Source organism: Nyctibius grandis, chromosome 18, assembly GCF_013368605.1.
Source record: "Nyctibius grandis isolate bNycGra1 chromosome 18, bNycGra1.pri, whole genome shotgun sequence".
In the NCBI taxonomy this organism is placed as follows: domain Eukaryota; kingdom Metazoa; phylum Chordata; class Aves; order Nyctibiiformes; family Nyctibiidae; genus Nyctibius; species Nyctibius grandis.
The window spans coordinates 4,406,482-4,424,766 of NC_090675.1; the positions used below are offsets into that span (position 1 = coordinate 4,406,482).

Sequence of the window (18,285 nt, forward strand, 5' to 3'; positions counted from 1 at the left end):
ACCTCCTTTGAGGCTTCCCCAAAGAGAGGTGCAAGTCCAGGGCTGCAGTGGGTCAGGAGAAAGGGTGCTGGGGGCACACGATTGCTGTCAGTGCCCAGCCTGCCTTGTGTGGAAAGCTGTGGGCTGGTTCCTTTCAAGCACCATAATTTTTCCCCATTAAAAGATACCTTTAAAAATGCATGTGCTTTTAAAGTAAGTAATTATGTTGGCCGATGGTCTTGCTGCACACACGCAGTGTTTGAAGAATGTGCATTGGCATTTCTGATGCAATGCTTGGTGAGCTGAAAACCTGTGGCTTTGTTGCTGTAGCACTGTGCTCGGTGCACAGGCTAACTCTATAGTTTGCACCTGCCTTGGAGGCAGTTTGAAATCAAATCATAATGTTTTGTTTTGGTGAGTGGAAACTGGGGCTCTCCCAGGGAAGCTCTAATGTCTTTCTGCTTTGAAATTGTGATTTCATTGTGGCTTAGCTTATGAACACTGTTTCTTACCATGGCGACTCTTTAATTCATATATACGGGTGAAGAGCCCAGATTTCTTTTAAATATAAAGGACAACCAATGCACTCTGCACACTAGATCTGCTATGGACTGGTTCTGTAAATGATGGTTACCACAAAAACCATCTGTACTAAAATACCTTCTATTCAGAGTATCTTTTTACCCCGTACCTGGTGACCTTCTAGTCTTGCAACTTTTGTTTTGTTTCAGCTCTGGTCAGTAACACAAAGTCTGTCTAGGCAAGCAGTTTGCATCATGCATGATCAGTACCACCAGCCTCTCTGTCTGAAGCCTGAACTGTGTACTTCCAGGAAAATTTACCTTTCCCAAGGTGTTTCCTCTAAATCAGAGATAACTTAGGCCATTAAATGTGGACCTGCATTCCAAAAGCCTCAGAATCAGGTCTTTCATATTCACTGTTTGTGAAATGGCCATTAAAGAATGGGAGGCAGGAGTATACTGGGTCCTGCACTAGATCCTAGAAACCCTCTGACACTGTAGGTGGATGAGGTCAACCATGTTCCTCTTCCCCATTTACTTGACATTCCTTCCCTATCTAACACTCCACGCCCAAAGACCTTTTATCCTCCAAATTGCTCTTAAAATTCCTCTTCGTGCCCAGTGCCCGCAAAAATCCGATAACTGTCTTGGTGTCTTTGTCAGGTACTTAGACACTAGCGCGGTAGGCCTAGGAAAGTAACCTAGATAGGGCTGAAGTAACTAGTCGTTCCTCTGTCTGGGTTTCCCAGTAAGTCCTGTCTCTGTGCCCATCTTGATCAGCACTCCTGGCTAGGTGCTGCCCATGTTTCATCTCATTGAGTTCCAAGCTCTACATCAGCATTAATAGTGTCTGGTTCAGCGGGTAAGATACTTACCCGCTAAGTTGAAGGTTCACCTTCCAACCGCGGAAGGTTGGCACCATGCTTCCTGTAGGTTTGTGCAGTCCTGAGAATGCCAAATGCAGTTAAGAAGCAATAGGTGATAGCACTAATGTGTGTCATGTAATCATAAAGACATCCCAAATGGCCATCGGCCCTGCTGAGAGGCTGTCTCAGGAAGAGTGGTGCCTGTTAGCTGCTTATGGCTATTTTGAGATCTTCCTGGGACATAGGTGTGAACTTTAATCCAAGAAAGGCCTTGCCAGCCACATGTGGCAGCTTCCCTTTCTTGGATTGAATCCAGCATTGTGAGACACCTGGGAGCACATCTCTACAAGCAACATGATCATTGTCTGGAGCTTGGCTCTAGGTATCTCTGCCTTCCCATCATCTAGAAGCAGAAGGGAAAGTCAAAAGCTCTATAATTTTCCTGTATTGTCCCCTGGACTATCATTGCTTAATTGTATCCCTGATTCTTATTAAAGTTTGGGGTGAGTCATTGCCATGGTGAGGTGAAAACAGAGCTGAGCAAATTTAAGAGAGGAGGAGTGTCTTCCCATGTGAGCGTGCTGAGCAGGAAAACTCCCACAGCAGAGAGAAACTCCTATCACATCATAGATGTGTTGCATCATCTGCTTGCTGCTGCCTCTAATTTAATCCTCTAAATCCCATATCAAAACACCTGTAGTCCAAAGAATATAAAATAGAGTTGGAGTAGGAAATTTGTGCCAATTAGACATGCAGATCTCTCTTAATCATCGGAGACCTTCTTTCAAGCTCACACGGGACTTATAATTGTGGTTCTGTATTGTCCTGTTGCATTGACTATCCACAGAGCCCACTTCCCTCTCCAGCACCAGAATAAAGTTGTAGGTTTAATCCAAGGTGGCTGCACTTTGGTGTCCTACATGTATTTCGTTTATGGCTACAGTAGTTCAAGCTTGTAGAGCACATAATGATCTCTCGTGGAAAAAAGGACTGTAGAACTGTAAAGACATTGTCACTGGGCAGATAATTTCTCTGTAATGAACTGGAAGACCTTCTCTGCTTTACTGTGTAGGCACCATTATAATCCCTTGCCCTTGCTGTTCTGGTTTCTGATGCAAATCCCCACAAAATCTTTCTGAGCTTCACCTGATGTGGGCAGTCTGGGACCAACCAAGTATGGAGCGCAAACTGAAGGTGTTTAGAGCTGGTTAAGCTAAGTAAGGTTTCTAGATTGGGTTTCAAGAGAACGGTTTGTTTTTTTTTTGTGAAAGGGTGGGCCACCAAGGAGCTAAATAGTCTGATAGAGTATGGAAGGGGGGATTGTTGTAGGAGGTAGGAGGTTGAACTAATGTTACTGGGCAGATATTGGTAGTCTAAAGCCAGCCTGAATGCTGCCCTGAGTAAATGGTGATGTACAAGTAATACGGAATAGAACAAATGACCTTTCTTGCTTTTCCCTTCTTTCTCTGTATCTTTTTTTCCTTTAGTACCTTTAATTTATGTCTGTTTTCTTGGCATTGTCCCAGATGTCTTCTGGGAATAGTTATCTCTGGGTCTTTTATCTCTGTGTCTGTCATTTAGTGTGATCCTGGCAGTCCCGAAAGCTGAGATATTTATGGTGAGGGAGTTCAGGTTGGTGCTTAGTTGATTCCCATCACCTGCAGTGATAAGCAGAATCACTTTGGATAAAGCCTTGGATCAAATTTTGAACTGCAAGTGAACTTTTATAGATGTTCAGTATAGTTGGAGAATGGTGTTTCTTGATTTTTAAAAAAGAAACTTGCATAGCCTCAGTTTTGGGGAAGACAGTAGCCTGAGTAAGGAACTCCCAGATATTAAGACAGCAACTGTCTCTGTTACAGACCCAAGAAGTCAGGGTGCAGTTTGTTTAGACCACAGACAAATGTTCAGGCCTTTGGATCTGTATCTGACACAACTGGACCACCTACAGCTTGGCAAATATGTGTGTCCCCCAAGATGAGTTATAAAAGCTCTCTTGTGGGTTTTACCTCTTGGCTATTTGGTTACAAAAGCGTGCCTGTTCCGTATGTACCTGACTTTGTATGCATTTATATGTTTGACACCTAAGTGCTAAATCTAGCTGAATATGTAAATACTACAAAACCTGTTAATTTTGGTTATGCCAATTAATATATTGGGGGTGCAGGGAAGAGGGAAGGTTGGGTTTGGTTCTGCTTGTAGTTGCTTTAAAGCTAAGCATTTGGTCACTTACCCACCTTTACTAAGCTATTTTAAATTTATTTTCTACATTTGTTTTGGAAATGAGAACCCTTCAGAACTAGTTAAATGTGAAAACTTCAATCATTGCTCCTATCCATGTGTCATATCTCCTCCCAACAAAGATTTGTTAAAACTTGTCTTGGATTCAATCTGTCTGTCTTGTCAAACCATTTGAAGCACCTAAGGCGCAGAATCAGTTTCCCTATATTTCTGCAAAATAACAGAAGTAAGGGATCTGGATTCTGCAGAAAACAAACAAAAAGAAAAGCCTGATCTTATTTAAGTAGAAAGGAAAGACCACTTTCCCATGCATGAGGATTTCATTCCCAAACTCTTTGCATGATGTTCTATCTACCTACCTCTGCTGTTACTGTAGTAGCCCAAAATTATTGAGTGTGCATGTATAGAAAAGAAGCCAATGTGCAAACTTTAGAAATTATGTGTCTAAACTACTGGAATTTGAAGCTTTGCTGATGCTTCACAAAAGGTTTGAGTTGTATGCTTTTCAAAGGCTGAAGGCACTGAGTTTCTTCTCTCTGTTTTCCTTGCAGGTGTGTTACTAGACATCCAGCAGCATTTTGGAGTCAAAGACAGTGGGGCTGGCTTATTACAGACAGGTAAGAGTATTTGTTTTCTCACTGTTTTTTTGTAACCTTCCTCTTCTCAGAAGGGTGCTTTCATATTTCTTCAGTTAATGGCCCTTGGGCACATTGGCTGTGAAATATACTCTTACTAGGAAGATGAGTGAACATGAGTTTTTTGGTTTTGATTTGCTGGTGAGCAGGAGATCAGGGCTCAGAACGACTTGAGTGCAGAATGGGCCAAAAGCAAACCAACCTAATGATGTTATTTTTGGCAACTAAATTCAAATAGGAGATGACTACTTTGCCTAGATCAGAAAACTCATGATAAACCAACAGCAAGATCCTCTTGTTCTCACTTCTCTTAACTCTCTGGAGGTTGGTAATAAGTGTGATGTATGATGCCCTTCATGTGCTCTACAGAGAATCTGCTGAATGTACAGTAATTGGGAGTACAGTGTCGCATGAAAATGTAAAACTCATCAGGACAAGTACCTGAGGATGAAAACCGCAGGAAAGGCTAACAGTCATTGCATTCATGGTAGCTCATGGATTAACAATATCCCTATGATTTTGGTGCTGTTAGCTTCAGACACTTCTCTCCTTGTATTTAAGGAAGAAGGATTATTGCAATTTTGATGTCCTTTTAATGTAGCAGATATTTTAATGTTGCAGACATCTGTAGACAGAGCTGTACAACTCCAGGACAAACCTAGCTTTTCTGGCCTCTAGTCCTGAGGTGGTTTAGAGAAGTGCCTTTGTCAACAGGCTGCATTTGATGACATTGAGTAGCAGTCTCATGTAGTTATGACAGCACATTTGATCTTTATGGAACGTTGAAAGGACTAGCCAGAGAGCAAATGCAGTGTTTTGAGGAAAGCAACGGTCTGGTTTGGAAACCTCCTACAGAATTATTAGTTGGAGTCATAGATTTGTGGTGCTGTGGTTGTCTTGTCACTGTCATCTGTCTGAGGGAACCACACTGGAACAATTATATCTCTGAAAAAATTATAATTCAATTAGGATTACAAATAGTGTGCCAGAAAGACCTTTTTTTTTCATGCTTTTTTCCTCATGCTATCACAGTGGATACCAAATGCCCGTCAGGAGATTGTCCATGAACCTGTAGCTAACAATCAAGTGTATAAAATCATTCATTCTTTATGATCACTCTAGAGGTGAGAATGTTCTGGAGCTCCATCAGTTGGCCTTTGATTTCAAGCTATGTGAACCACTGCAGTATCTCCTCCTTTTTATTTTCTGCAACCCATGGCACCACAGGGTCCTCATCTGTGGTTACAGCTTCTTGGTAATGTTGGAATACAAACAATTAATAACAGTTCATATTAGGACTTTAAAAAATGCTCTCCTTGCGGGACAGCAGAGTTCAGCTAAGCTGATGAGTGCAGCGCATGTCCAGAACAGAAGGCCTGAGCTTTACAAGTGTTACTGATTTTAAGTAGCATCAATCAGTTGTGCCCAAAGTGGCACTGGTTGTCCGTCAGGCTCTTTTCCACAGCAATTATTTGTATTTATTTATTGTACTCAGAGGAACAGTTCCTCAACGTATCATTAGACACAAAGTGCCTTCAAGAAAATATTCTAGTGGAAAACAACACTTGCCAAAGTGTATATGTAATCTCCATTCCCCTCAGTGGATGAAATCCTTCTGCAGATGATTTACTGGCAGCAAGTAAGAGCGAATCATTCAACAGGGCATTTCATTTGTTAATTGCAAGAAATGTTATTTATTTCTCTAGCAAACATACAGGGCATCTGAAAACAGCGTCACTGAAAACAGCAAGATTGCTACTGGTGTGTCAAGAGTTTTGTAACTGATAACCGTTGCTTTAAGAAAAGCAACATTTTCTCTTGGTGTTTTTTTTTGCTGATCTGAAAACTGAAGGGTTGACTGTGCCCCTGCAATGTAGATAATAACGTGCCATCACAGGAAAAGAGTGCTCACAAAATAAAACACCATTTCATGTAAGTAAGGGTAGGGGCACGTAACTGAAAACTTATTAAATATATTACTTCAACTTAACAAGTTTCTGTGTTGGCAGCTGGCCCATGGCCCAAGTACCCTTAACCCTGGTGAAATAAAAGACGCTGCCCTAAACCACCGTGAACACTACTTTTAATCTTTTCTCTGTTCTCTAAGTCTGACCTCTCTAAATGTGTATATGGGGGAAAATGGATGCAGAGTGTAAAAGCATTTAACCAAGGTTGCAGAGGAAGCTTATAGTGGAGCTGGGACCAGGACTGATGTCTCTCAGACCTCTGCCTTAACCTTGAACGGTTCCTTTGCAAGCAGAGAGACAGAAGTATCATCTAATTCCCAAGAGATGGTCCTGCTAACTAATTGAGTGATGTGAGATGAAAGACTGCTCATCCTGAGTATGTCCTCTGAATAAAGAGTGGATTAGTCCTCAGGTTGTTAATCCTGCATCTAAATGAGTCCTAAATTAATTTACAATGTTAATGTGGGGGAGGGAAATGTAGTCTTCACTGACAGTTCATATCACTCATCAAACAGGCTTTAAAAAATAAAAAAAAAATCCTTTTAACCGAGAAACAAAGCTGCACACAGTATTTTAGGAAGAGATGGTACCGGAAACTCAAACAGCAAGGGGAAAAGAAATCCACCAAAGGCAATGTATGGCCCCGCATTCATACCATAACCCATTCTTTGCAGGCACAGCCAATCTCATAGCGCTCTCACTCCCAACATTCAAAAGCCAATTCATACACTCTCAGCATCTGCTCCTCTGGAAAGCAAATGTGACCGGTTTCTTAGGAATTGCAAAGACAGAATTTGAATTTTTGTCTTCTTTTATATTAATCCCAAGATAGAAGCTGCTCTTTGCCTAAGAGATATAATGAAAACAGGTTAAAGGGGCACTGTAACTCCCTGTACAGAAAAATCACAGGGACACTCCAGCCTCATCCATAATGGAAAGGAGCAGAACATGGTAGTCTCTGTAGCAAGGATCCTGTGACAGCAAAGGACACACTGACAGATGGACCGCAGTTGCTGCTTGCTCAGTAGCATAGTAGAGTAACAGGCATATAACTATGCTGATTCCAGAGCCTCAGTTGTCTCTTGATGATGCTATAATTCTGTGCTGATCTTCCTTTTTAAAGCACCACATAACGCAGTTATATGGATATTAGTTAAGTTCACTTAACTCTCCTACAGGTCTGCATCCAAACTTTCTTGTGCTTTTCATTTCTTACTGCTTGCTTTTCCCAGCTGGAGAAAGGATAATCCTGGCTGATCTCAAAAGATGATAGAGCATCTCCTTGCCTACTTGAGCTGCACAGCTGTAGTCAGTCAATACATTTATAAGCCAAACCATTCCCATGTGTTCAGTTAGGTAGGAGCAGCAGTTTGAACTCACCAAAACTGCAGGCCTCTAACAAGGAGATGGACAATTGGATTTGTAGAACTGCTTCAAAATAGTGTTATCCTTCCATATGTACTTAGACCACAGGAGTAATGCCCCAGTGCTATGCTCTGGTTTTCACTAGACTTTTTCCCCTTATTTCTTCAATTTTTGTGCTTTATTGCTCTGTCTGCTTTCCTTGCCCTTGGATTTATTTTGCTTTTGTGTCTCTTGCCAGTGTCTATTTAGCACACCAGAGCTCTAATAATAATAGTGCCTGGCTCTCAATACAGTTTTACTTCTGTAGATCGCAGGATGTTTTATATAGGGAGGTATAATGAGGCTTGCCCTTTTCTACAGATGGGGAAACCAAGAAAGCCAGATGGGAGAAATGACCTGCCCAAAGTCACACAGCGGGACTGAGGCAGAGGCAGAATGAGAACTGCTGTCCAGTTCTTGAACACACAGCATTCAGCTAGGTTAATGCTTAAACCCAGAGATTTGGTCCTTGTTAATGGGCACCTTAATCTTCTAGCCTAGGTGGCTCAAGCTCAGAGGAAGGCACATAAAACAGTGGGGCCTTCTGGAAGCAGGAACTGTGAGGCATCTAATGGAGGATACGGCAAGGATTCTGTTGAAATGCAGAGGGGAAAAGTGTCTGTCTTCAGAAAGAGCATAGGGATGTCATCAGAGGAAACCATGGTAACCAAAAGTTTATACCATATGGTCAGAAGCGAGGAACTGTAAGGAAGCGAGAGATCTGAAAGGACTCATTAAAGGTGAATAATCATAGATAACAGGGGCTCTGAAAGAACTTGTCTCTTCTCACGTGGACAGAGATGGGCATTCTCCCAAATGCCTTTCAGCCCTTGGCTCCCCACGAAACCTGGCGATGCCAAGTACTTTCTTAAGTCTTGTTGTGGGCTCATTTTTCCAGTAAAGGTCAATTCCAACTAAAACCTCTGTTCATTTGAAAAGTGAAGCCTTTAACTACCTGAGTTCCCCTACCTCTTGAGCTGACCTAGTGTAACCTTGCAGTAGATTGCAACCTTGCAAATATGTTAGCAGCTCTGGTGTGCTGTGATTGTATCAGCCAAGCTATAGGCATGTGAAGTGAGTAGGAGACTTGAAATAGTACAGTGCAATAATGGGATAAATCAGACTTGCTAAATTGAAGGTTTTTCTTTCAGCTCCCTTTGACTCCCATCTTCTTGTCATCAGCTTATGATGACAGCCTGTACTGTTCTAACATTTTTTGTTTATTCCACACAGAGACCACTGCCTCCGGATGAGATGCTAATCTTGAATATGTGTATATTACATGAGTTGCAGGTGCTGCATGTTTCTTTTCTACCATCTGCTTCTACCTGAATAGTTACTGTCTTGCTCCTCATCTGTGCTATGCATAACTGAATCAAATCTTCATCTTTCACTTCCTACTGCACCTGCTTAACTGTTCTTCTTGCTAGAACAGAGGAACTCATATTCTGGACACTTTCCTGTTTTCTATTTAAAATTCATGGGCTTTTCTTTGAATGAATGAATTCTTACACCAGAGCACCTCCCAAGGCCCTGGTATCTCAGGTGTCCAAGCCAGAAGGCAAGACAAAATGCTTTGTAGTTGCTTTTCTTGATTTATGACTGCAAATAGTTTGGACCACCATGTCCTACTCAGAGCAGGTCATGCCACTGTCGTCTTCCTTTCCCCCAACCATGCTAAGCATTCTTAAGTCCAGGTTGCTTCACTGGCAATCTGGGACTCTGAATGCCAGGACAAGGTAGAGCTCTCTTTCTACCAGGAGGAGATCCTCAAATTTGTCTCAACAGAGAGTAAAACCTTTTTCCCTGTTTCCCCCTCCCTACCTGATTTTGTATTTTTTTTCTCTGAACTTTTCCATCCTTCTGTAGCATGCCACTGATCTGGGGATTAAGACAATTTGTATAGGACAGCTCCCATTTAAGCAATAAAGATGAAAAAGCAGGGCTCTGCATTCTGTGTGCCCCAATTAATGTTGTGACAAGAGTAGGTCTTCTACTTTTGAGTAGGTCTTCTACTTATCAAGGCAGAGTGAGTTGAGATAGTCCAAAGCCTGATCGTTGCCCGCGTTAAGTCCTTTACAAGTTCTGACAGTCCTTTTTTCCTGTGTGCTAGAATGGTGTCTGATACGCTAAGAATTCATGGCAATCTGAGGATCTGATTCATGCAAGCAGTTAAGCCTATATGGAAATCCCTCTGCAATCAAGAATGAAATTATTTTCTTGAACCAGTGAGCAAGTTATAGGAAAATGTGTTTGTTCCGTGGTCCAGTCTCCCCTACACCAAGGACCAAACTATAAAAATGCTGTTTACAGTCTGAACTCTCACTGGACAGCCCTAGATTGCAAAGTAAATAATCTTTGGTTGTGGGGAAGGGGCAGGGAAGGGAGGGGAAGATGTCTTTGCCTCCTGCTGATAGGAGGTAAGTGCTCAAGTCTGTGTTGCACTTTGTCTTTTTATTGTACGTGTCAGCAAGTGAGTGCAGGCTACTAGAACAGGGAAGCTCTCCAGACCGGCTTGTCTTCATTAATATCTTGATTTTATGGTACTGCATGGCCACTAACACAACGTAACAATTCATTTTACCATCTCATCTTCCTGCTTTGCAGAAGGAAGGTTTGTGGTAACTATTGGCCTTTCAGACAGCGCAGTTACGTTGGGCTGGTTGTTGCAAGAGAAACTTGCACTTGTGCTGCCTGTGGCATGTCTGTTCTGTAAGTAGATATTGGCCTCTTTTCCCCTAGGCTGTAGTTCAAGCACTTCTTGCCAAGGTTGTGTTCACTTCTGTAATTATTATAATAATGAGGGGAGAGATTTCCCACAGATTTTAAAGAAGTAGTTACCATTCCACCCAATGTCCTAATAGTTTTTAACATAGCCTGTCCGTCTCCCCTTACACACGTTCCCCAAACCTCAGTATTTCGTTCAAGCTCTTTATAGTGGAAGATGGGATTTTTGTTGGTATTGTGCAGTGCTTTTGAACAACAATTTCCTCTTACTACCAGCTATGCAGTCTCACATAGCAGGCATCTGCACTGTATTGTGTGTTTCATGCGCAATAGTTCAGAAGGACTAGTCTTGCTGCCATTGCTTTTGTCATTAACACCATATTTGGAATTTTGAAAAGGGAGATGAACGTTTGAGTTACATTAACCATTATTTTTATGCCGTTATTAGACATCTAATGGCTACCAGTAGCTGGAAGAGAGGTGTTTGCTTGTATTCAATACCTCACGAGCAGCTTACTTATTTTCCTTCCCCTCTGCAGTGACACTAAAAGCTTTTGGTAGTAAGTGGAAAAACTGCTTAGCTTTAATTCTTGCTTTTCACTCAGCCTGTAAGTTTAATTTTCAAGTATGGTGACCAGAGGGGTGTTTGTATATGGTCTAAATCAGAAGGAGCCCTGTATTCCTTCTCTGTACCCTGATCTGGATCTGTGCATACAGTTGCTACTGATACCTATTGGGCCCAATTTAAAGGTAAGAGTTAGACCAGAGGGGAAGATTTTTTGCCTTGACTTTAAGGGAGGTTGAATCAGCATCTTCTATGAACTGGGAGTGAGAAAATAGAACTAACTTTTACAGTACATTTTGTATATTTAATGTGCTTCATCCCAGGGGAGTCATAAGTGTTCTCTCCTAAAAGATTTATTTTAAGATTGTTTTGGTTTTGTCTTGCTTCCCACACCTGAAGAACTCTCATTTTCTTAGAGCACAAGCCTACAGTCCTGCGGGGCGACATACTGTGTTGTGAAAAATGTAAGCAGCTGTATTCATACAGGGATCTGAGATCAGGTGATAAAGAGGTCAGGCTTGGTCTGTGCCCGCTGGGAGATTTCGGAGTTAATATAGTATAGTTGGAAGCATTGCCGTTGGAGGGGGTGTTTGCTTTGAGAGAGGGATCATTTGGATAAACCATATAGTCTTGACAGGGTGTGAAGGAGCTCTGGAGCACTGAAGGTACCATCTTGCAATGAAGCAAGAGCATTGCTGTTTGCTGTAATACTGCAGGCATCTAATAGGCTCTGGAAGTAACAGGGTTTTTTTTTTGTAGGAGTGGGAATGTTGGGGCCCTAGACCAGTCCATGTGATCGTTTTGCTTCTCTAACGTCCTGTCTTGAGTCCAGGTGGCTTTTCCTCCAAACCAGCGCTTCTCAAACCTTCTAGGCTATGTACCAGACCACTCTGCATCCTTACAATCACATTTTTATAGTGATTTATCATCAGAGCACTATAAAAGTAATACTGCTGTGTGGCTGGCTGCAAAGAACTTGCTGTTACCTTGTGGAACACAATTTTGGGAACCATAGCCTTTAACTGTTATAAGCTGCTGAAGCAGGTGGTGTTTTCCAGGCAGAAGCAACTATGTTTCAGTACAGGCTGCAGGGATTCCCATGTGTACACCCATACACACTTGAGAAGGAGTGACTCATTTGTACACACATATACCTGGCTTTGAAAATGGGTTCCAGGGCATCAGTTACGCAAAAAGTGAACATTCCTCATGGTATTCAGTAGTGTCACAAGCCTGCAGAACTGGATTCCAATTAACACAAGTAAGTCTGAATTGCATGAATGCTGTATTGTTACACCAATTCAAAAGAAAACTCCCAGTGCGCTCCCCCTACCCCTAATCCGTACACATATTCCAGGATTTTTCCTGTATGCTGATGTAAGGTTATAAAGCAAAGACTGATTTTCTGCTTATGTTATACAGGGAATCTGTTTTTGGAGGGAAAATATTGCTAACCGTAGTCCATTACTTATCTCAGTAAGTACATAAACACTCTTAGCTGAAAACTCTCTTCAGCTGTTTTCCAGTTTTAGTCAAATGACTGCGGGTGGCTTAGGTTTTTAACTATCAAATCACAGATGAAAAACAAACAGTTACTTGATGGGATGAATAGTAGTAGGAGGGATTCACACGCATTCTTTGCTGCTGCAAACAGGGAAATGCTTTGGTTTTCAGTGGAAAGGGTGTTTCCAGGGAAAGTTCAGTTCTGACCTCTTTTATTCCCCCACTCAGTTATACATCAGGTTATTCCTAATTAAACGTTTAGACAGTTTTAACCATTTTTTCCTTCCAACCTTTTCATCCATTCATGTTTACAGAAGCAAGGTTTATTTTACATATATCCTACTGCATCATTCTCCTTGCTCTTTGGAGATGAGCTGAAATGGAGATGTGGCAACTCTAATTTATTCTGTTGTGGGATAGTATGTTGAACTGAGAACTGATGTACCTTTCCTGCAAAGAGTTGCCTTAAAGAAATAAGTAGTTATAATAACTTTAACTTGCTTATTTGAAGCTACACTAATTTTAAATGGATGGTTACGATAACTTACTATTTGGGTAGGCTTGGAAGTGAATTAGGGAGGCAGTACAGGTAAAGCAGTTTGAGCTTTGATTTCTTTTTACAGTTCTGCAATGGCACTGGCCAAGGTGCTCTCTTCTCTGGGTCTTTTCCCTGTTCCCTTTCTTCTCTAGATCATCAGTTTGTAGAGGCAAGGCGATCACCTACCCTGTAAGCCTGTGATGAAGTGGTTGTTAAAACTGACCTTGTTAAGAGTTTTGGCTGAGTGAAATTTTCAGGATAGGATTTGTTTGATAGGTGTTTTTTGGGGTGTTGAGTTTGTTTTGTTTTGTTTTCCTTCAAGGATGCTTGAAATATGCTCTGAATTCTTTGGTTTTAATTCTGACTTAATCACAGTTACTGGTTTTATCCTTGCCTCTACCCACCCTAGATTTGAGTGGTCCTGGTCACCACAGCAATTGATGGTGTTAGCTGTCAGCTCCATGCTTTTGCATCCTATGGTTTTGTCCAACCCACCTGGCAATATAAATAACAATAAAAGTGCCTGAGTGCCCTTGGCCACACCTTTTGAGCACTAGAAATCATTGACAAAGTCTGACAAAGGAGGGTGCTATTTCGTGAGAGCCTTTGTAACTAGAATGAGTCATGTAAGAAAGATGGGGTGAGTTAAAGAACAACTTTGCCACCAAAAAAAAAATTAAGGGTGGTTTTTTTTTGCTTACTGTGGAATGTGTAGGATGCTTTAGAGATCCATGTGTCATTGCATGGACTGAGTTGCATTCAATTTAAGCATAGGGGCTGTTTATAAAAGCAGCCTTCAATTTTACAGGTGTAGTTTAGGATACATAAATGGTTAATTTACTAATTCTGCCTGCAAGTCAAAGTATTATGTGGCACTAATTCCACCAGCAAAATTGTTCCCAGGGTAAATTGCAAGTTCAAAATTAGTGATTGCGTTGAGGGTCCTTTAAAAACCTGATACTAAAAATAGATATTAGTTCAGAAGGGCTGATGTAAACAGTTATTACGGTGAGAACCATGCAAGTGTTTGACTAGATAAATCCACTTCCTTTATTAATCTTGAAGGTAAAATTACAGAACAGGAACATGAAAATGTCTCCTCATTTTTGCATCATTTTTGCTGTTTTGGTCCTGTCCCGTTCCCTGCCCCCCTGCCCTTGTTTTTAAATTGACATCTTCCACCATCAAGATGCTGCCCATCTGATGCCTCCCAAGCATGGGTGCACAGGAGCACTGCTGGCATGTGTAAATCCAAGGTACTACTATGTTGCTATAGCTCACAATGCTGAAACTGTCATCAGCGATGTGGCTGCTTTTGCTTAGTCATGTGGGCCTAGAAAGAGGATCTGTCTCTAAGGGTTATTTTTTTGCATTTCTTATAAAATGATGAAACCTCCTTATAAAGAAATCTACTCAAGATATTTAGCTACTCTAGTATCTCTTATGATGTGTCAAAACACCAGCCTTGCAAGTTGGCTATTATGCTGAAGGTACTTGGAATTTGTTGGCTACAGAGTGACTGTCAAGGGACAGAGGTTTTAGATGTGGATACAATAATAAGCGGAATCTAGTAGAGTAGTGCCCTGCTCTGGCTCTTGTGCCAGTGTGTCCGGTGTCCTGGGCCATTAGTCATTAGTGTGCAAAATCTGTTGTTCACAAGGGACATTCAGGTTTGGGTATGTGAAGTGAAACAGAGTTGAGCATGCTTTGGAAACACAACCTTCCAGCTCTTCACAAGACCAGTGAGGCTGAATCCACAAATATGTATTCATTTAACCTGCTGATGGGTGAGGTCTTCATGCTCCGTTGCAGTGTGGGTCTGCACAGTGCCCTGCCTCCATCAGCTGGCATTGCCAGCCGACAGCTGCAGGTGGTTTTATTTCTGTTTTACCCAGCCAAAGCCTTCAGCTACTTCCAGCTTTTTGGCTAACACAGCAATCATGCTGCGTGCTACCTGCTTTGAAACCCATGGATGTAATAATATGGCAAGTTATTAGCAAATATGATACAAAATATGTAATATTTGGGGAGGGAGGGAGGGTGGCAAGACAAAGAGAAGATACTAAATGAAAATATCTCTGGGAAAAAATGGGGAGAGAGAGAACATATTTTCCTGAAAAGCAAGTTGTCCAGAGTTGCCCTTGTTCTCACTGAGGATGTTTTATGGCAGCAAAGGTAATAATACAGGATATTATACAATGGATGTTGAATTCTCACTAAAAGCTCCCCAGTGAGATATTCCTACCAGCTGCTAATGTTATACCTTCCAATGACTTGGACAATACAGTATATGTCACACTGAGCTGAGAAAATGTTTGCATTGTGCACAAAAGACAAGTTAGTTTTTCTTGTTTGTACTTATTGAACTTGTTCTTTATGGATTTGTAGTCCAGAAACTAGACTCTTTTGTCTATTCACCAGACAAATAAACTGCTGGCAATGCCTTGACAAGTTTTCCCCCAAGGTTCAGTTTTCAGCTGTGTAAGGCTGCTAATAACGAAGCTCAGCTGGTGTCGTGGGACATTTATGATGGTGTGGTCTCTAGGGAAGGGAATGGGGTAGGTGCTGAACACAAACTGACTTTAGATGGGCCTCTGGTCAGTCGTCAGTCTCACCTTCTACATATTTAGGCCTGATTGAAATGGGCTTTATTAATACGCCACCAATCCCTGGATTCACCAAATCCTGTCTTTCCTTTTTTCCATTAACGTAATTGATGATGCATGAAGGCATTGCATTTGCAAACCTTGGGCATTGCAGTATTCATTTCAGTGTGTTGTTTTCTGGTAGTACTCATTCTCCCAGAAAGACTACTAGGCAGAAGAGATTTAAAATGAGGGATTATTTAAAACAGGGTCCAGTCATGAACCATGGCTTCTGAAACTACTAGTAACCCTGGGATCTTTTACAGGGGTCATGCTTTTTTATCCACAGGTGCAAAGTTTAGTTGCAAAGCTCACTCCTGGAGCTGCAGTTCAACTTGGTATTAAAGTGTTTTTGTAAGTCAGGGATGACACTTTGGAAATTGATGTGGGTGATAATCTTAGAAATAACAACTGTAAGACAGACAGAGGCCCGATTCATTCTCCAGTGTACTTAAGACCCTTTTCATTTTACAAACCATGGCAAATTAAACATTGGGATATGTCAGTATTTCAACAGTTTCCTTACATGACTATATCCCTTTTTGAAGACCACACAGCCACTCTGAAACACTTGCTCTTTGTCTAAATTGCCATTTACAACAGCAAGAGGCAAGAGCATTTCTAAATACTGCCAGCAAAATTGAATCAGCGAATAATTTCTGTGGAATAGCACTAGCCACTGACCACTGTGAGAGAGGCTTCCTTATGTACTCTGTGATTCCTCTTCATTGTAGGCTGAAGGCTCTTTGTCATTGTAGGTGTTTATTTGTGGCCTGCTGTTTGTTCAGCTCTCTTGTCCTACTAGTCAATACGTAATTGCAAATTGCGGTCGATAGCAATGTTTCTCTGTGTTTACTTTGTGGTACAAAAGCCTATTGAAGTGTTGTTGGCATTTGAAAAAGTAGATGGCTGAGCCTGTGGCTCTGTACCCTGGCAGAGAGTTGTTTAAGAGCTGATGGGCATCGTGTAGAATTGGATATGAGGTAGGAAGTATTTATGACCCCTATCCTGTGCTGAGACCACTGCTGCTTAACTGACGCTGAGACTCCCTCTGAAGCGTGGGGGACACTCAAAGCTGTGGGAGTTGAGGGTATTCTGGATGTCATAAGATGATGGTCCTAATGCCTCTGGCTTGCTCGTGGATCTGTTAGGAGGATGGGGTTTGGGGGTTGTCTGGAAAGCCTGTCTCTTGTAGTTTAGATGCTGGTCCCTAAGAGAAGCATAGGTGGAGTTACCTGATGTAATTTAACAGTAGGAGAAAGCAGCACGGCAACTGCTGAGAGGCTAAAGCCTTGTTTTCTGCCAAGGGTAGATCTTGCTGTCTGGCACATCCAGACTCCTCCCTGACCCGCACTGTACTGTTAACCAGCCTAGATTAGTGGCTCAGCATTTTATTTCCTGGCCCTTAAAGCTACCGGTGAATTGCTTTTGTCTAAAGATGCAGTGTCTGTGACTGTGCAAGTGTAATGACTGGGGTAATAAAACAAATAAGAATTAGTTCAGGGCACAGGGTATGTGAGAGCACAAATGGTTCCTTCCTTGCCTTTTAGAGAATTCGTGACTCATAATGAAACTAGACAGCAAGTGCATTTATACACGCGACACTCTTGGCCAACCTGTCTAGTCCGATTTGGCTAGCCAGCCCCGGCCCCTGCTCGTACTTACATTGTCCCCCTTAGGGGGGGAGGGGGTAATGTAGAAAGCACATAAAGTAATTAATGTCTTGGGAAGGTGGGGTGTGTGGTTTTCTACTGTTCTCCTCATAATGCAGAAACAATCGGTACGGGTCAGTTTGCCGGAAAGCACTCCAAAAACTTATCAGTGAACAGTTAGTGTGTGGAAATGAATGCCACAGGGAGGGTTGTCAGAGCTTAAAAGACCAGATCTTTATGTGGATAACACATTGTAATTCTTGGGAAGGGCTTAAGCCAGCCTCAGTAATTCAGCTGCCTGTGTAGGAATATTGTGTACTTTCCTCGGAAGGCTCTGATTGCTGTCACTGTCACAGACAGGATGCAAGATTACATGGTTTTCTGATCTGTTGCCATTGTTGTCGTGTTCTTATGAAGTCGTCTCCTGAGGTTACATGAAGGATCTTTTATTGGGAGACTTGTTATTATTTATTCACTGCCAACGCCTCAGGCAGAAAGATGGACACTGCTGTTAAGGGGAAACGGTGAGATTCCATCGAGAGATGCTTCTCTCTCCTTCTGTGTCGCTGCTTTGAATTGAAACCCAGTCAGCACTACAGAAATTTCCTCTATAAAATTAGTGTGGTTTTGGTCCAGCCCCTGATGTGTGGTAGCTTATATACAAGAGCTATGATTGCACGAGACACTATTGTATTTTACAGGCAACTCAGAAAAAAGCAGGCAGTTAAGTAGGACAAAATACTGAAATTCCCTCTGTGACCAGCAAGCAGCTTTTTAGAAGTACAGGTTTGGTGGGCAGTGTTAAGAAATTTATGTGCTTCGTCCACAAATAAATGTGAAGCTGTCCATATCGAGCACTAAGATCCCTGGGACTGGGGAAGTTGGAGGAAAAACTTTGAAGAAAATAAGACAATCCCAGGCTGTTGGATTAGCATCAAAGAAAAGCAATTACCCAGAACTGCTTTTACATCCGCATCTTGTGTGGATTTTAGTGTATTCCCATTCCACGGTGATTTCTATTTCTAAACAAGTGAATTAGCAT

At 41.9% G+C, this 18,285-nt stretch overlaps 1 protein-coding gene across 1 annotated transcript in view; it reads left to right on the forward strand.

Annotated features, from left to right (window-relative positions):
- Nucleotides 1–4,161: 4,161 nt before the first annotated feature.
- LOC137671913 (sphingosine-1-phosphate transporter SPNS2) overlaps nucleotides 4,162–18,285 on the forward strand; it is a 95,167-nt gene continuing 81,043 nt past the window's right edge. Inside the window, exon 1 of the mRNA XM_068415782.1 lies at nucleotides 4,162–4,224. The gene's annotated coding sequence lies outside the window, so the exon portion shown is untranslated. The remainder of the gene's footprint in view (nucleotides 4,225–18,285) is intronic.